Genomic DNA, 21,203 nt, shown 5'->3' with positions numbered 1-21,203 from the left:
CTAGATTAGATCAATGGGGATGGCGACAATTAGGAATTGAGAAGAAATCGAGTAAAGTCTCAATTCTACAGGGGAGTGAAGGTAGAAGAGATGGGATTTGATTTCGAAAGCCAACGAAGTATCCCCCTTGTCTTTGTAATACAAATTATCTCTCTTTCTCTTCTCTTGCCTCTCTCTCTTGCTCTTCTGTGTCGATTTGGGAAGAGTCTCCTCTTTGATTCAGCTTATGTCCCCTATGGCTTCTCAGGTCCCATATTTATAATCAAATTGAAGGGGAGGGGGTTTCATGAGTTGTGGTAAGAAGAGGAGCTCTTTATGGAGAGTATCTTGCCAATCCAACTATCTAAGATTTCAAGATGTAATATGATGTTGGCGATCTAATCTTTGAGGTCCAAAGAGGTTGCCAAAGATGCCATGATTGATTCTCCTTGCTTTCAAGTGATCTTGCTTCAATCTGGGTCTCTTGTCGAGCTAAGAAAAGAGGGAGATACTGGAGTCTTACGCTAAGATTGAGGAGGGATAATTCAAGTTTTTTCCCTTGTTTTTAGTTTTCCCAAATTGAGAGGAGAGAGGATGATAGCACCGTTAATGACGAAAAAGGAGGGGAGGGGGCGGTGCATCAATTTGACGTCTTCTTCTCCTTCTTAAGCTTTTCTTTTTATAGCTTAAAGATTTTTTTCCCCCAAGCCTTAATCTCCACAAGTTAGGTCTTGACTCTCAAGTTTTAAACATGTTTGGTCAAGTTTGGACTTATTAACCACCATAACCGCCATGCACATGACCATTCTCATGTAGAGATGTTCGTAGTTGTATCGGTCCCCAAAAGGTGTCGAGGTGTGAGATATGGATTATTTTATTCAAGATCCCGCTTTTAATAGTCTAAACTCTCCAAAACTTAATTACCAAAAGTCGAGAAAGTTGAAACATCACATTTTTAAATCCACATATTAAGTGAAGGGAGATTCTTCTAACCAAGCCAAACTTTGGCATAACTTTGTAAGTATTATTGAGGCAACTTATACATAACTTATAGGTCTGCAATTATATAAGTCATTCTTAGGGTTCCTCTTGTGAGAGTAAGCTTATAACCTCTTCATTTTTTATATAGGGTAGAAGGGCCTCATTAATTAATAAAACCTTTCCAAATAGCAAGAATGGGAATGATTGATGCATCTTTGCAAAGTTGGGAAAATCCATTTGTGAGGTGATCTAGACATGGGGACTTGCCTTTGGACAAGAACATAATAGTATCTTCTAGATCTACCTTAGCAAGGCCACTATCTAAAACATTAGCAGTCTCTTGGGAAGGAGCTTTCTTTCTATACCTAGTTATCATGCCCTTGACTTTGAACTTATTTTGGGCTAAGGAAAGGGGAGTTGAAGATAGAAAAGAAAAATTCATTGGGTGGTTTGAAGTATTTTGTTTGGTCAAAGGCTAAGGCAGCATTTCTTATCGATGAGGAGGAGGACTAGCTCTCTATATTTAGTATTCTTTGGGATCTTGAAGCTCTCTTTAGTAGGTCTATCAAAACCATTCTAGCCCACCATGTACTTTGGAAAGATTTCAACATTAAGAGGCTCCTCTCTTGGTTTATGATCTAGTCACGTATTACAAGCATGAAGGAGTTTCCATGAAATAAGTACTCATAGCTTTGGTTGCAATTGGGCTTTTCAAGTGGGTCAATGGTTGTAGCTCTTATTGCATATATATATATATATATATATATATATATATATATATATATATATATATATATATATATATATATATATATATATATATAGAGAGAGAGAGAGAGAGAGCATACGACATGTTTTTGGTCTTATGAGATGATAGTAGAAGTCTAATAATATGTATGAGCTAGCGGTAGAAGTCTTATATACATATGAGGTGATAGTATAAGTTTAGTAATGACTGTGAGATGATAGTACAAGTTAAACAAGATGTATGAGGTAGAGAGAGTGATGCCAGTAGGCATATTTCACAGTGGATTCCGTGCCACGGTGGATTCCGTGAGGTTTTACAGTGGATTCCGTAAACTTTGTTGACTAGGGCTCATACACAAAGTGGATTCTTTTTGCGAGAAGTTGATGGGGACACCTATCCTTTTCGGGCATTTCATTAATTTAGTGTGTACGTGGGTGATTCCATAGCGGGTGATTCCGCAAAATACATATTCAATTAATAAACGTTTATGAGTTTAGAGTGAGCACTCGTGATAAATTAAGGTTAGGATTGATTTCTAACCAGTTGGTTTATTTATGTAGCTGAAGACTGCTAAGTATTCACTTTTGTCGGTTTAATTGTACTATTTTACTAATGATTGTGAATGCTTCAGTTGATGTGTAGAGACAACAGCAGTGGCGGAGGAAAGCATTGGAGGATAGCGTGTATTCGAGTTATCACTTATATTTTGATGGGCGCATACCTTAGGCATGGCGCCTATATTTTGTCATGCCTATTTATTAAGGCGTTGGATATTTATTTATTAATTTGTATGCGCATGGGCGCACGATTATGATATTTGTATTTGGGGGTATGCTTGACTCTTTGGGCACCTACCCATTAGCTTTATTTCTATTTTGTGCTAAAGCAAACTCAAAAGCCAAAAGCGTACTATTTTGTGATTTGGGCTATTATTTGAGCTTGAAGATGATTAATACATAAAATACATGCTTTGTGGAGCGCTCACACAAGGCATGGGGGGAGCTTACACCCAATTGGTCTCTTGTTTATGTCGTGCATGCTTTCTACCTTGAGTTTTGTGCAAAAAGTAGAGTTCTTTTGTTCTTGGGGACCTTCTGGCATTCACTACGCAAGCATACAACATCCGATCTGTGCGCCAGTGGTATCAGAGCGAAGCTGAGATCGAGAGCTTCCAATTGCTACCCATCTTGTGCGAAGGCGGAGCTCCTAGAACGACCGAGCTCTACGGTTAGTCTCATCGCGAACGGTTGATACGGATGGATTCCTGGCGGTCAAGAACCTCTGATTATACAGCCTTTGATCGTGAAGGACCGGCCTGAAACGACGGAGGACCACTTCTACATCTTCTCCAACAAGTTTTTTTTTTTTACAGTGAACAGAGATAAGCTCATATCTTTCAAAAATCTTAAAAGCTTTAATTATTATTAATCTTAGTAATAAAGCTTAAAGCCTACAAAACTCGTCGTCTGCTAACTCGGCATCTTCTCAACGGATTCGGCGGTGCAAAAAACGCCCGTCCCCCCCCCCCCCCCCCCCCCCCCCCCAAAGTTCACCGTTTTCATTCAAATTAGCTATAAGATAAGTTACCCAAGTCTCAAATCACACAAAGCTCCAAAGTCTATCAAGTTTCATAAGTATTGTTATTCTGCAAGTCCAGCAAGTCACTAGAAGTCAGAACTGACTTGTGCCAAAAACTCCCATAGGGACTGTTCCTGCGTAGAAGCATTGAACATCAAAGTTATTCCCTGGAAGACTCTATTCGCATATGTAAACTTGCTGAACCAGTTTCAGCACATGCAGAAGGACATACACAGATTTTACAAAGATTTCAAATCCTGCAACTACAAAAATCGAAGACCGTGAAAACCAAACAAAAATTTATAAGCCTTGTACATCCGATTTTGAGCTACGCTTATCCCGCTAATTGGATTTTGAGAGTGTGAGGTCTTTTGAATTTTTATAGGATGACGGAACAAAATATGGATGATTTAATGGCTGAAGGCGATCTTCCTGAACTTACGGTGGAAAAAAAGTTGGATTTAATTATGATGCAGTTGGATGAAGAATGAAGAGCCCGGCAAGCATTGCAAGTTCAATTGGCCAATTTACAAAGATCGACTATACTGACAAAGATGGACCACAACCTGAAGATCTTATCCGACGAATCATCGATGCGACTCTCGAAGCTCAATCCATCCGCAAAGAAACAAAGATAAGTAAAAGAAATTTCAAATTCCGTACTTTCAATGGCACTCGAGATGGAAAGATTGTTCTCGCATTCATCAGTCAGTTTGATGATTACTTTCATGAAGAGACATACGCTGAAAAAGATAAAATCAAGTGTGTCTCTAATCATCTAGTGGATAGAGCATCTCTTTGGTGGACCTGGTTCGTAAGTGCATAGATTGTCCCACTACCTGGGAGAGTTTCAAGAAGAAGTTTATGCAGAATTTCCTTCCTCCACAATTCCATGAAAAATCCATAAAGTAATGGGACCTTCTTCAGCAAATAGATTTGAGTCAATTTCTCAGTACACCAAACACTTTTGGAATGCCTTTCTTCGATTACGCATGCTTGAAGACATACCTGAAACGACTCATAGGTGCAAGTATATGTCTGGATTACTTGGGCATTACTACGCTGAAGTTAATATGTTCAAGCCTGCAACTCTTGAAGATGCAATTTCTTTAGCTCGTGACACTGAAGACAAGATTCGAGGAAGAGACAAGCGTCCACAATAATTTCAAGCAAATGATAACTATGGTTCTAAGCAATTCAATTCAAATTTTAGAAGATTCAATGAAAGTCGATTTCCTTCATCATATTTCCGCAAGTCTTGGAAAAAACCACCTGCTTTGCCATCAAATACCAATCAAAACCTTAAGCCATCCTCACAGCCAAATCCTAATATTCCTAGACTTCTTGCCATTGCCAACAATGTATCTAAAGACAAACCTATAGTGTGTTACAAATGCCATCAACCTGGACATCTAGCAGCCAATTGCCAATCGAAGAAGCTACCTGTCCATATCAACTATCTTGGAGCAATGGAAGATGAAGAACATGAGGAAATGCCTGACTTTACAGAAGATGAGGATGACATTATTACTCCTTCGGATACTTTACCATGTATGCCAACTCCACATTCTTTGTTGACAATGAAATGTTTAGTGCATGGAAAAGAAAAGATTATTTTGCATGATGATGGTAGTACACATGATTTTATTTCTGCAAAGTTAGTGAAAGAATTGAAATTACAAACTGTTCCTACGCATTATCGCATTAAAGCAGCATTCTTAGGCACAAGGTATACTGGAACACAAGAGGTGCATGATTTAGAAATTCAAATTGGTGAATATACTGAAAGAATGAATTTTCTAGTTGTACCATTACAGTCCAGTGATATTATCCTAGGTATGCCTTGGTGCCATCAGCATAATCCTGACATAGATTATTTCACCCATTCAATTAAAATTCATTTTCAAGGAAAAAACATTACATTGTATGGTATGCACGCATCTAATGCTTTTCCATTGCTTACTCATACTCAAGCTAAACGTGCATTACGCAAAAATAGTAAATCTTATCTAATTTGGGTGAATGAACTGCAAGCTAAAGAAAAACATATGCACCCTAGGCATAAAGAATTCCTTGCACAATTTAAAGATTGTTTTGCTGAAGATCTACCACCTGGACTACCTCCTTCACGTCCTGAAGACTACAAAATAGATTTAATTCCTGGTACACAACTACCTTGTAAAGCACCATATAGGCATAACCAGATAGAGCAGAAAGAAATTCAAAATCAAGCTGAGAAATTATTAAATAGAGGATTAATTAGACCTAGTAGTTGTCCATTTGGCGCACCTGTTTTGTTGGTAAAGAAGAAGAATAATACTTATCGTATGTGCATTGATTATCGTGCCCTAAATAAGATTATTGTAAAGAATAGATATCCAATTCCTAGAGTAGATGATCTTATGGATAAACTACAAGGTTCTGCCATATTTAGTAAAATAGATCTTAAATCTAGTTATCATCAGGTGAGATTAGATAAATCTGACATATTCAAGACTGCATTTAGAACACAATTTGGTCATTATGAATTTCTAGTGATGCCTTTTGGATTGACTAACGCACCTGCTACATTTAGTAGAATGATGAACCGTATATTTTTGAAATATCAGCATTGTGTTATAGTATTCTTTGATGATATCTTGGTATTCAGTAAAAATGAGAAAGAACATTATGAACATCTGTCTTTGGTTTTCAAGTTGTTGAAAGATAATCAATTGTATGCTAATCCGGAAAAGAGTGAGTTCTTTCAACCAGAAATTGAATATTTAGGTCATATTGTGTCATCTGAAGGTATTAAGGTTGATCCTAAGAAGATAGAAGCAATATTGAACTGGCCTATACCCAAAAATGTGCATGAGTCACGTTCTTTTCTAGGTCTTGCTAGTTTTTATAAGAAATTTGTGCGAAATTTTTTCCTTATTTGCTTTGCCTTTTACTAAACTTTTAAAGAAAGGTATTGTTTATCATTGGTATGATAATCAACAGAAATCTTTTGATTTATTGAAACATGCATTAACCCATGCTCCTGTATTACAACTACCTAATTTTAATAGACCATTCTTTTTAGTAGTTACTGATGCTAGCGGATCTGAAATAGGAGCCGTACTTATGCAAGATAATCATCCTATAGCCTATTCTAGCTGTAAATTGAAACCCTCCGAACTTAAATATTCCATATATGATAAATAATTGTTAGCTGTTGTACAAGCTTTAAGACAATGGAAACATTACTTAATGGGTTCTGAGTTTATGATTAAGACTGATCAAAAAAGTATCAGACATCTCCTTAGTCAACCCCAAATATCTGACCGATATATCAAATGGGAAGCTTTTATTCAGAGTTTTCATCCCCTTATCCAATATCAACCAGGTAGAGAAAATGTAGTAGCCAATGCATTAAGTAGAAAACCGACCATTCATAATATCTCTATTATATCATTTGGTTCTCTAACCCCTATGAAAGATACTTATCATCAGGATATTGCTTTTCATGCTGATTGGAATAAATTAGTTGGAAATAACTGGATTCCTATTGATTCACTGTCTTACAATGATGGATTTATATTTTATGAAAAGAGATTATGTGTTACAGTTCCATTTAGATCTTTTGTTTTGAATGAGATCCATTGTCCTCCATATCAAGGTCATAGAGGTATCATATCTACTTTACGTACATTGACTGAAGATTTTTATTGGCCACATATGGACACTGATGTATCTAACTTTGTTTCTGAATGTTTGGTTTGTCAAAGAGTTAAGAGACATCATGGTAAACAATATGGATTACTTATGCCTTTATCTATTCCATCAAGACCATGGGAACAGATTTCTATGGATTTTATTACTGGTTTACCTAATACTAAAGCTAACCATGATATGATTTGGACTATTGTAGACAAGTTTAGAAAACAAGCATATGTCATCCCATGCAAGAAAACTTTAACAGCATCTTATGCAGCACAATTGTTTTTGAAAACTATTTTCACTAATCCTGGATTACCAAAAGTTATTATTTCTGACTGTGATTCTAGATTTTGTAATAATTTTTGGATTACTTTGTTTGCTAACCTAGGAACAAAGATTGATTTCTCATCTGCATTTCATCCTGAAACTAATGGACAAACAGAAGACACTAATAGTACTATTTTAGATCTTTTACGTGCTTACACTATTTCTAAACCACAAACATGGGACACACATTTGCATTTATTGCAGTTTGCATATAACAATACACCACACACAGCTACAAAGAAAGCACCGTTTGAAGTGATTTATGGTTATAGATTGTCTACACCTGTTTCATCTTTATCAAATAGAATTCAGAGTGCTGATGATATTGCTAACAAGCACGCTACTATTTTTGATGAGGTTAAAGACATGATTGCCAAAGCCCAGCAATCATATACAAAACAAGCCAATAAGAAAAGACAGGCCATGAATTTCAAAGTTGATGACTATGTTTGGTTGAGAATAGAAAAATGTAGATTACAAAGTGTAGATAAACACCCAGTTGTCAAGTTAGCACCTAGATTCTATGGACCATTTAAGATCATTCACAAAATCAATGACAATGCATTTAAGTTAGAACTACCACCTCACTGGAAAATTCACAACACTTTTCACATTAGTTTATTACGACCCTTTAGAGGCCAATTACCTATACATCCTGTTTATGAAAACCCACCTTTGTTAGATGAAGAGACTGAAATACTTGAGCCTGAAGCTATCATAGACACTGACTTTATGACCACTAGAACTGGCCGTAGATATTCTAGATATTTGGTCAAGTTTAAAAACCATCCTGTTGAAGAGGCCCAATGGATGCACGCTAGAGACTTAAATGCTTTCCCCACTCTGTTAGCTCCACATTGAGCTAATAGCAATTGAGGACAATTGCTATCCCACCTCGGGGGTATGATGCCAGGAGGCATATTTCACGGTGGATTCCATGCCACGGTAGATTCCATGATGTTTTACGGTGGATTCCGTAAACTTTGTTGACCGGGGCTCATACACAAAGTGGATTCTTTGTGCGAGAAGTTGATGGGGACGCCTATCCTTTTCGGGCGTTTTATTAATTTAGTGTGTACATGGGTGATTCCGTAGCGGGTGATTCCGCAAAATACATATTAAATTAATAAACGTTTATGAGTTTAGAGTGCGCACTCGTGGTAAATTAAGGTTAGGATTTATTTCTAACTAGTTGATTTATTTATGTAGCTGAAGATTGCTAGGTATTCACTTTTGTTGGTTTAATTGTACTATTTTACTAACGATTGTGAATGCTTCAGTTGATGTGTAGAGACAGCAGCAGTGGCGGAGGAAAGCATTGGAGGATAGCGTGTATTCGAGTTATCACTTATATTTTGATGGGCGCATACCTTAGGCATGGCGCCTATATTTTGTCGTGCCTATTTATTAAGGCGTTGGATATTTATTTATTAATTGTATGCGCATGGGCGCACGATTATGATATTTGTATTTGGACATTGTATTGCGTATGCCTGTCTCTTTGGGTGCCTGCCCATTAGCTTTATTTCTATTTTGTGCTAAAGCAAACTCAAAAGCCAAAAGCGTGCTATTTTGTAATTTGGGCTATTATTTGAGCTTGAAGATGATTAATACATAAAATACATGCTTTTGGAGTGCTCACACAAGGCATGGGGGGAGATTGCACCCAATTGGTCTCTTGTTTATGTTGTGCATGCTTTCTACCTTGAGTTTTGTGCAAAAAGTAGAGTTCTTTTGTTCTTGAGGACCTTTCGGCATTCACTACGTGAGCATATAGCATCCGATCTGTGCACCAAAGAGAGAGAGAGAGAGAGAGAGGTGTGGGGACATGACAAATTTTAGGTGCTATGAGACTATAGTGGAAGTTTGACAATATGTGCCTTCTAATAGTTTTACATAATCTGAATAGTAGATCAATAAATATAAGCGATCAGCTTTGACACCTACAATACAAGAGTCTCTTAGGAAAGTGGATCATAAACACATCTACTTCCAAGAGAAAGAGTCCATTAACTTACACTTAATGAGAAGTATCAGAGAGAGAACTAGGGAGAAAGAAGATTGCAGAAGAGAGAGAAAGACTACAGGAAGAGAGAGAAGAAGAGTGACGAGGAGAGAGAAAGACTAGATTTAGAGAGAGAAAGACAGGAAAGAAGGGGAAGCCATAGAAGCTGTGAGCAAGAAGGGAGGGAAAGTCTGTAATTGTATTATTGTGTCAAAAAGATCTGTAAAATTACATGTCCTCTCCTTTTATACCAATGTCAATGTGACATGGCATAATATCAATATTATTTACACTAATTCCTTATTCTCAGCTTCTTACAATCCATCCCCACTCAAAAATGAAGTTTTTGTCCTAAAAAACAAAGATCGGACTTATTGGTATAGCCAAGTAGTGGGCTGCAGAGTACTACTCTGTACAGCATTACAAGTGGTAAAAGAAAAGATTACTTAATATTCAGTAGTAGTACTAATCTATGGAGAGGGTCAAAATCAGCCTGTAGCCACCCAGATCAAAAGGGAAAGTGGTATCACTACCATGCATTGGATCAACTTTCATAAGGTCATAGTCAAGTACAACTGGAAGCTTGATCATCATGATGGTATTCACTAATTCTTCCATAATTTTCTTAGGCATTACCATGTTCTGTATAACTGAAGCATATGAGGCTGAAGTCACCACCGCATGGACTGCATCAACCCCTAAGTGCTGTATATTCATGGACCCTGCATTCTTAATAATGTCCAAGCATTTAAATTGCATGTCTGTGGACTGGCGAGGCTCTTGTATGGCATCATGATCATCCAAATCCACATGCTGCCCATGATCTGCTTCCTTGAACTGAGGTTCTTGTTGTGGACCCATACTAAGATGGTCTTCAATAAGATCTTCTCCATCCTTTGCATCATAATATTCAAATACCAAAAATATTTTGGTAGTCTTTGCCCTGCATGTGGCTTGATGATTACAAGATATTGGCTTAGCACATCGATAGCATAAGCCCGCAGCATGCAGTTCCCGTATCGTATCACTAGTAAGGTGTCTAATGCATTTAACCATAGATAGCAATTTACACACCTGCTCATCTCCATTGGTCAACTCAACAATAGTTCTGACATGCTGCTCATAGTCATCTTGCTTCTCATGTACAATAGATGGCTATCCATGCTCATGACCATAATGCTCATGCTGTCCATACTGCATATGGTAATAATAGCCTTGTTGCGCATTAGAGGGACAGTTTGGTTGAGCATATGCATTTGCTTCCATTGATGTTTGCTGCTCACGTACATAAGCATGCTGCCTTTGATAATTGATCCCACACCATTGGTCATGCTGTCCATAATCTCTATGAGAATACATGTCACAAAAATGTTCATGCTGCTGTCCAAATACATCTATTTGCTGTTGCCTACTACCAAAACTTTGGTCATATTGTTGCCCATAAACATGCTGCCCAAGATTGCATGATGACTGTCCAACATGATTACAATGATGTCCTTGCATCCTAGGCTATCCATAAGTATGATGATTGGCAAGTCCATGAGCATAGGTATTGGCATGATGTCGGTCATAATCACTTGCTTGCTGCTGATCAAAGCTAGAAGGGTACTGATAAGCATAACCATTACTGTCACATCCATAAGAACTGGGCTGGTCAACCAAGAGAGCTTCACAAGTATAATCATAACTATGTTGCTGAAGAGGTGGATGCTCATAAGCATAAGCATGTTGACCATAATAGCCATTTTGCTGCCAAGGTTCAATGGAATGATACTCATCAGCATATACATGTTGGCCATAAGCATAAGCATTTGATTCAGGTCTTGCTCTTTTTTCCATAACCGCCTTCACAAGAGCAATACACTGATCAACTGAAAATCCAAGTTTGTCAATATTAGCCTGTGTTTGAAGCCAACCTTGTCCAAGTTCACTAGAGCTGGAGCTATTGTTCTCAGTTGCCACTGTAGTCAAGTTGCTGTGTTGGTGAATTTTATTTTGTAATGTGGCTGATCAGATCAAGCCAAAGCCATGGAGTCGGAAGACCTCCTGTAGGGAAATTATCACAATTGTTACTGTCTCTAGTACTTCTCAGCTAGATGAGACCTTGAGCCTCGCTATTGTTGATGGAAAGTGTTCAAAAATGGATGTCAAGCAACAGAATGAGCTGCAATTTTGTCAGAGAGATAGCGAGAGAGAGACCAACAGATATTCTACCATCAAGAGAGAGACCATCAGGTATTCTGCACCCCATTTCACCTTGGCCTATGTTTCCAATGGGTTTCTCCCGGACACTCCGCATGTGTTTGTTCCTCCAGATCTTAAACATAAGTATTATGATGGCTTCTACAACTTCAGAGATTTACCGAACACTTCCTGTCCGTGAAGAGATCCTGCGGGCTTCTCAATGCAGATTTTGATTGGTTTCCATACCTTCAACTATGCCATACACTTCCTTTCTAAAATATGAAGCACGAGGAGACACTTGAGTTGAAGTCACAATTTGTAGACAAGACTCTGATTCTTAGAGTTGATGATCCTGATGTTTTTCAAGGCATCAACGTGAAACTTCTCGCAATGGAACAACTACTGATGTAGCACCCTAAGTAGAAGGGAAAGTTGGTCATGGTACCAATTGCAATCCAACGTTGCAGATTCTTGTGTTGTGACTACAGTGAGAGATGGATTCAATTTGATCCCTTATGAATACACAGCCAACATGCTCATCAGAAACTTGGGCAATCTCTAGAATCTGAACTCTGCCCTCATAAGAAATAAGTGTCCCACCCCTAAAATCTGGTAATGCAGTCCTGATACAGTCCTTGATTAACTCAAAATGTTTCTTAATCAAATCAGTAGTTCCCCACTGTCGATACTATGCTTTCTCCAACTGGTTCTTATCATGGGAGAGATGGCAGATCTATGATGACAAGGAGGAATTTAGTGGATGATGATGAAAATAGAGCTGAAGGCATGCTCCTAGGTGCAAGTGAACATTACAATGAAGCTGCACTAAATGCACGGTGATCCAGATGAGCACAAAAGGCAACTTGAATCTTTATTGTTGCTTTCACCCTGTAAACCTTCCGCGAAGTCACTCTGAAGATCATCGAATTGGATTCCTTCTGAGATCAAGCCTGTGTCCAAAAGAAAAATGACCAGCAACAATCAGATTGTGGATGAGGAAAATGAAGTGCTATTGAATTTGGTTGTGAAGACGTTCAAGACGATGTTGATGAAGAAGAATAGACTGTGAGATCTCAAATCCATAGGAGAGGCTATCGAAAGTGGAAGTTAAAGCTGCCTTAGTTAATGCTTCTTCCGCTGTTGAGGAAGCTTCAGTGGTAAGGATGACCTTTCGTTCCTGATTGCTGCAAAGTGTGGAAGCCCCTTCCTGTCACCCTCTCCCAAACATTCTAGCAAATAAGAAAGGAAAATTGCCAGTGGCTGTAGCTTCTAATGTAGGCATATCTGGGACTGTGGGGCCTCATCTGGACGCCTTTCATCAAACATTTCAAAAAGGAAACAAGGACATAGTGCAATGGTTGTTCATGAAGCAAGTGGGAACTCTGGAATTGTAGGAAACTCAACTGGATGGAATTCAATTAGTAGTGTTGCTGTGGGCACAGAGAGAAGCATTGACATCCTGATAGTGATTCAGAAAATATCACTTGCAGAAGCTCTTAGTGGCTACACCATTTCTCTTCCATTGTTAAATGGAAAGTCACTAACTTTCCTTTGCAAGCAAGAGTGCCTTCAGGCAACCTGTTAGAAAAATACATATGCATCCTCAAGGCATCCAAGTTTTGCATACAAATCCGTAATGACAATCCCTGCAATTTCTCTGTCCAATTTCTAGAATGGATTGGGGTATGAACACTGACTTTCAGAAAGTGTTCCGGACGCTTCTGGAGCTTTCCCAGGCCTCTGAATTGCCCCTAGAGAGGATGATCCAGCGGTTGTTTGTGTTTAGTGACATGGAGTTTGATCAAGCCTCAGCCAACCCATGGGAGACAGACTATATGAAGATCACACAAATGTATGCAGAAGTTGGGTATGGTACTCCACCTAAAATAGTGTTCTGGAACTTGACAGGCAGCAGCACTCGGTTCCCTGCAATTTCTTTGTCAGACAAACACATATGCATCCTCAAGTACTGCTCCTGCAATTGCTATTTCCTATCAAGACCTAGAGTACGTTGCTATTCCCTGTAAGGATGGTTGTTATGTAAAAAGGTCCTGAAAGAGAGCCATGTTTGAGTAGAAGCTATATATGGGACCATGTAGATGTTTGAGTTCATAAGTGTTCAACCAGAAGAGTGACGTATATAGATTTGGAGTTTTCCTGTTGGAACTGATAAGTGGTCGAGAGGTCATTAGTACAAACAAGCCACACCCAGAGTGGAGCTTGGGCGATACCAACTTGAATGATTTTGGTCTGATGTCAGATGCCTGTGTACTGCTTTTTAAACTCTGTGATGCTAACACCTATACATCTGTTTGACTGTCATTTTTTTAATGTAATGAGAAGAAGGAAGATCTACTAGGATAAAGCACCCCTGCAAATCACTGACATCATCTCAGGAGTTTGGTTCAGGGAAATAGCAATCATGCTTGGCCGGAAATCAAAATTCTTCTTAATAATTTCCAAAATCTCAGCATCAGGGATCTTTCCAGTTTTGTATGTATCCACAAATACAGATAGTGGCTCAGGCACACCAATGGCATATGAAACCTGCACAATGCACCAGTAGGCAAGTCCAGATGCAACAACACTTTTAGCAGCTTGCCTCAGAATGTATGCCCCACTGCGATCTACTTTTGTGGGATCTTTGCTAGAGAAAGCCCCACCTCCATGGGCTCCCCAACCACCATAAGTATCAATGATAATCTTCCTTCTAGGACACTGTCGCTGCAACTGGGGCATACAAAGCTTTTCTTTGATCTGGTCTCTAATTCAGTGCAGACTGGCTCCTAAGCTTTGCTCTTGGTTATGGGAAGCTTATATTGATCACATTGGAGGACATTGTCATATTCTGCTTTGGAGTCCTCGTGAAGAAGGGTTGTCACAGAAGCTGCAAAGAAAGAACCATCAGTGATAAACTGATAGGTGAGAAGGCAACTCATTGAAGAAAATTGCTATTCTCAAAATTCCCTGAGATCTCGTGGACATTGGAGCAGATAGCTTAGTGTATACTGTCTCCACCTCTTCAAGCAGGGATGACATCACGCAGGTCTGCCTCGAACGAGGTGAGCAGGCTTTGCAGTTGCTTTGCTAAGAAGCTGTTCAACCTTCCATCAACTGTTGAAAAGATCAGTCAGCTTGTCAATCTGCCATCGCCCCCACCCAAGTGCCCAGAGAAAAGCCTCTTTCTAAATCTAGACCGCCAACTAAGTGGGAGATTTTTGCTCAAAATAAAGGCATAAAGAAAAGAAAGTGTAGTAAGCTTGAGTTTGATGAACAATCAAATGAATGGAGGCATCGTTATGGCTACAAGCGAGTACGTGATAAGCAAGATATTCCTGTTATTGAAGCAAAGTCATCAGATGATCCAGGTTAGATCCATTCATGCAAAGACATGTTGAAAAGAAATGGCGTATTGCAAAGCAGGAAAGAAGCCCTGTGCTCCCTTCAGCAAGATGAAGATCAGTTTAGCAAGGGAGATAAAGCTTTGAATACTGCTATATGTGGTGCTTGATCTGAAGCTTAGCAAGCAGGGAAATGTCCCATGCTATCCATTATAGCATAGAGATGAAGATCGTGACAAGAGATGAAGTAGAGATGAAAGACATGAAAGACATGAAAAAAGGGGAAGCCATAGAAGCTGTGAGCAAGAAGGGAGAGAAAGTCTGTAATTGTATTATTGTGTCAAAAAGATCTGTAAAATTACATGTCCTCTCCTGTTATACCAATGTCAGTGTGACATGGCATAATATCAATATTATTTACACTAATTCCTTATTCTCAGCTTCTTACAAGAAGATTCCACAAGGCATGTCTCATAAGAGATTGATACATATATAGATAGGAGAATCTCTTTGGGAGATCTTACACAAGTGCATTGTAGTATTTATACCTTTCTTAGGGAGCTCTTAGGCAAGTGCTTTGTGAGCTTTGTATCGTAGTCATACATATCAAGTCAATGCATTTGAGAGGAAAGGTAAGTCCTCTCTCTCTCTCTCTCTCTCTCTCTCTCTCTCTCCAAGTCCAAAGACTATTGTTGCTTGCTACCTTCATCCATTTCAACCATAGGAAGGTTACACATGTGTGGAATATGTATGCCTAACAATAATCTTGCCATATGACTCATGTATTACGGTGTGAAGTGCACATTATTTTTATAATTACATGTGAAGGGTGGCCTTGGCATGTAGTAGCTAGTCACCATTAAGCACATCTAAGTAGTAGGTAGTAGGCATAGTTCTTGCATGCTTTACAAAAAAAATTCAACCTAAAATGAAGGATCCAATACCAAAATATCAAAATCCTTAGCCCATCTCTCTAACCTAAACATGAAAAATTAACACATGGTATTGGCCCAACTTACACAATTACACCTACTCTCTTTCCCATTTAGTAGCACATGGTATTGGCATATCTTACATGATACACTTTCTCCCTCTCCATTTGAAAATTTGAAATAAAAAGTCGTACCTTCGAGCCATCAATAGCCTCTCTCTCTCTCTCTCTCTCTCTCTCTCTCTCTCTCTCTCTCTCTCTCTCTCTCTCTCTCTCTACAAAAGACTTCTATAGATTGGCCAATTTGTATGAGCCCTTTTCTTGCAATAGTTTATGGGTTTTACCTCCACATTCTCTTCTTTAATGGAAATTCTAGTTGATCAAGCCATGGTCTTATCATGGGTTTTACCTCCATATTCTCTCCTTTCATGGAAACTCTAGTTGAACAAGAATGGCCTCATCATCATCATCATCATCATCATCATCTACATCTACATCTACATCTACATCTACATCTACATCTACATTAACTCCTCATCGTGCCTTCCACTAGCTCAATATCACCTTGAATTATGGCCCATCTCTACTTTTAGAAGCTAGAACATGCCTTCCTTAGCCAAAACTCAAATTTATGGTCACCACTTTATACTTCTAGAATTTTTAATTGGGGTTGAGAATGGGGGGGACTTCCCTCAGTCATGGCCATTGTACCAAAATATGTGAACACGGTCGTATCATGTTGGGCTATTTCAACAATGCATGTCCATGGGCAAGGATGATACACTACTTCTAACCCCCCAATAGTCATAGTCTACCATGGTAGCTAGGCAAGTGATTGCATTTTGTGGCTACATGATAGGGACCTAATGTCAAAGGTTTACATTTTGGTGCTCATGATCCCAACCTTCATGATTAGTCACAAACTTCATGATCAATTTCACTAACAAAAAATGTTATTTACTACTTTGACTGGAGTTGTTGTATTGCTTGATTGTTTGGATTGAGGAATAATAGGTTGTTCAAAGCTTCTAGGTGCAAACCAAAATGGTTTTGCAAGGGTTTCAAGCCCTTTTAAGCTAGATGACATAAGGACCAGAGTATTCTACCTAATATTGGAAATTTGTCACATATTTAATTCTAGGACTTGAAGATTTGTTACATATTCTTTTATTACACAAATGGATTATATTTCTTGCTTTGTGTAGGTGTGCACATGTGTCTTTGTGATTATGTGCCAATGCACAAATGCAATATGAAGCAAATATAGATGAGAAGTAGAATTGATGGTGGTTTGCAAAGGTGGCTCTAACATTTGAGTTGCAAAGGATAGAAGAAGTAGAGAAAGTTGAAGAAAATCATTCAACTTTTTGTTTCAAACAAGTAAAAAAGCTAACAAACAAGGCTCTCTATCCAAAGTTTTGATGAATTAATGTATTCAAAATCATGTAGGCTAGAAGACATTCTCCAATCATATGTAAATAGCATATCAAAGCTCTCTATTCTCATGAAACGCTTCCTTTAAAAAGAGATCTTCTAATTTGATATCAACTTAATATAGAGGTGCAATTTCTCTTCTTATTATGGATTCAAATAAAGTCTATTATCATCAACTTAGATTGAAAACTAAGCAATCACTCACTAAAATTCTAAGACTTAGTTCACCATTACATTGAGATTACATGTCTAGGTTAAGTATTATGTACAATTATTAGCTTTTTAGATACTATCAAGTTTAAGATAGGTAACATAAATTTTATTAAATATGATCTCATTTACAATAATAAAATTATAAATATAATTATTATTATTTTCATACAAAATAGTACCTAGCATGTCTATACAAAGGATAAACGGGCAAGCTTATGGATGTCAAATATATCATGTATAGGTATTTGACATAAATGGCAAATAAATGGGCCTCTACCTAACCATAGATTAGTAAGATAAATCATAATGAAGTGGTCTCCACATGCAAATTTAAAGTCCTTTAAGCAAGACTTCATTCTTTAATAAAGTAAGGTAAGAGGTACACACACATGCACAAACACACGTACATGCATGTGCACACATAGATGCAAAGGTGCACACACACACACATGCACGCACGCATGCACATGCACACGCACATGCACACACACATGCACACAAATTTGAAGTAGAATTTTCACACCATTATATTAAAAAGCTATGTAAGAGCATGTTTGCCAAACAAGTTTGATTTACTTTAATGATTCTTTTGAGAGCATGATATGGAAGATGGTTTTGCATATATGATTCCATGAGAGTCACATGCACATTTCCTCAAATTTTTGTTATAAATCCTTGGAAGGTGAGGTTTTTGGGTTAAGAAACATGTTTTGATATCATTAATAAAAAAATTATGTACAAAAAAGCTACTAAAATGCAATCAACTTCACAATCATGCAATTTTCACAAATCATGATTGACTATGAGCATTATTGTGACTCTAAAGATTATATTATTTAAAAAAAATTACAATATTGAAGATAAAACCTTCAATCAACATCTAAAAGTTTATATTGTCCCATCAAGTAGCATAAAAATATACATCATTAAGTGTAGAGTGTGTCTATGGTGTGTGAAGAATGTTGTCTAATGTGAAGTGAATGAGGCATAGCCTTCAAGCTTTACAAAAATGCCAAATGTAGTTATCAGGCTAGCCAAGCTAGCTAGTGTATAATAAATGGAATGATTAGCAAGATAAGGATGTCCTTCTAGTAAAAAGTGAAGAAATGGAGGGGTGGAGCTTTATAAACTCATAACATAGAACCTAGTGCATAATTAATTCTTTACTTGCTCTAAGTCATGTTTCTTAGGTACATAGAAACAAGGATGAAGTAACAATTTAAGAGTGATAGGTATATAGAAAAGCAAAAAGTGGCAACAAGCTTTTGAACTAGAAAGTATTGGATGGTCATATGGTTAGTTGTAGGGAAAAACGAATGTATCCTTTCAAATTTCCATATCATTCTTTATTAGATTGAAAAATAGTCCATGATTTTTCAATTTTGATTGATGATACACACCCCTTGGCATTTTGTACCCTCACTAGAGTCAACAAAAGGAGATTGCAAGAAAATATGTTCTAGTAGGAAGGGTTGACACACCTAAAATAATACACATCTAAGCACATTAGTTGACCACTCTAACCTTTAAGAATAAAAACTTTAACTTTGGAAAAAGCACTCAAGCAATGGGGTAACATGTCATGGATTGATTGAACACAAATTAGTGTTTTAGAAATTATTTCTTTTGACTTTTGAAATATAGCCCTCTCATGACAAAGTTACTTTCTTGAAAACTAGCCCTTAACCCACCTACAAGTCTAGTTCTTCTTATGGCTTGGCACATAGATTTGTTTGCTTTGTTTTTCATTGATTTAATGTTACTTCATTTATTATGCAGTCCTACTAGTTAGAAGATCTAGCAAAAGTGTTCTTTTACTTTATCTTTTGTACTATGACAATGCCTATGGCCCCACTCTACCTAGTATGTTAGAGTTCTCTCTAACCATTCAAAATAGGAGCATGTGTAGTAGTGGGAGGCTTATGTATCTCAAATCTTCTACCTTTGTGTTATTTGAAATGCTCAAGGAATCTAGCTAAAATTTCAAGGATATTGAACTTTGAAAAAGGGAAAGAAACCATTTACTAGCAAGACAATCCATATGAAATTAAAATATTTATAGATCAATCATATGCTAACATGAAGTTCAATAAAATTTTTTTGACATGAATGTTAAGGTTGTAACCAATATTATCATGCTTAAGAAGGATGAACTTTTGGATGCACAAACTAAGCTAACGTATTGAAAAAAAGACTCTGTGCACTACTAGAGTATGCATTGCATGTGGAATCGATTTTCCATTTCTTAACATTTAAAAACATAAATATAATAGCGACAAGGATATTCATTTCATATAGCCTTCATTTCTTCTTTTGGCTAATCAAAATCATAACTATGAGAAATGACTTGATTATAAGCCATTGAGAACAATCCAAATTTGCATGCTCACTTCTAGATGGTGCACAAATGATTAACAATTAGAATTTTAGGGAATATAAGAACTTATTAGACAAATTAACTCACAACTCTCCCAAGCTATATGTGCTTTTGATAGATTTGCTAGTGTGATATGAGATATGAAAACCTTATATGTGCTACTTAGAGTTATCACACATTCTTGAAAATGATAATATCAATGTAGCCATCTCATTAGAGAAATATAGAAACTCAAGAAAGGCTTGATAGAGAAGTCAACTATAGATATTAAAGATGCATTAACTTCAAATTTTACTTTTGAAAAATGCCCATTTTCCTTCACTCATCACCTCATTTATGAGCTTTTCCTCAAATATTTCAATGTCTTGCTCTTCTATTCTCAATTCTTATTTTTTGCATCTATATTCTAGCTACCTTAGGGAACGTAACTATTCCTCTAATTTCTTATCTTTTCACTCATCATAATGTTATCCGAATAAGATAGTTACTCTCCCCCATTTTTTTACCCAAAAGGTAGGAATCTTTACCTCATATGTTTATTAAATGGCTATCTAATATAGTAGAATTATTTAACAATCTAAAGCTAATTGTCTCTTTTTTTCAACCATGAAACTAATCTCATTGTTCATTAATTACAATAGAAAACTTGATCAACATGTCTTTTAAAATGAATCATACACATCCTCCAAGGATTGAAAATAAGAAAACCATATGGTATTCAAGTGTTCAAGCAAGCTCAGGGCATTGATTCTTCATGGATTTGATCATATTGGAGCTTATATGGACTGATTTATGGATCTTTCAAGACTTATAAATGGATTCATGGTGGATTCTTCCATTATTTGGATTGGAGTTGACATTAACCATCTCCTTCAAGATTAATCAAGGTTTCTTTCTTGCTTAATCTCTGAAATCTCTCAATAATCCACTTGCTTATGCTTTTCCACTTGTTGATGAGAGATTATTAGTCAATTAATTCTTTGAATTGATCAATAGATCAAATATTAGTGCCCTTTCTATTAATTAGAGCCTATTTCATTGAATTTCAACATTGATTCAATCATCGTAGATATCATTTACCAAGTTTGATGCATATCCTTGATTTGATTGGCTAAATTCTTTTATCCAAGCTTGAAATATTGTAAAAGGGTAAGTACTAACAATCAGTGAGTCACTGAATTGCATTGGTAAGACCATCTTCCTATCCAATCTTTCAAAATTTCTATCCAATTGCATTTCATGAAAGGGGCTCTAAAAGGCTCAATGAGTGGAGAATTGAAGATTGCCATTTTGCCATTTTGTCCCTCACATAGTTACAACGAGTGGAGAATTGAAGATTGAAGTGTTCTAAAAGGCTCAAGTACGTTTAGGATCAAAACAGGGTAAAACAGGGACTTTACACGACACTGTGGGGTATTTAC

The 21,203-nt window shown here is 37.2% G+C and overlaps 1 pseudogene; it reads right to left on the bottom strand.

Moving 5' to 3' along the window:
* Positions 1-13,841: 13,841 nt before the first annotated feature.
* On the bottom strand, positions 13,842-14,225 carry LOC148015149 (S-adenosylmethionine synthase 2 pseudogene; annotated as a pseudogene).
* Positions 14,226-21,203: the final 6,978 nt, after the last annotated feature.

This window comes from Lygodium microphyllum, chromosome 24, assembly GCF_053477565.2.
Source record: "Lygodium microphyllum isolate KBCC chromosome 24, Lygodium_microphyllum_v1.1.10, whole genome shotgun sequence".
NCBI lineage: Eukaryota > Viridiplantae > Streptophyta > Polypodiopsida > Schizaeales > Lygodiaceae > Lygodium > Lygodium microphyllum.
Note: the sequence above shows the minus strand (reverse complement) of the source record. Positions and strands in the feature narration are given on the sequence as shown.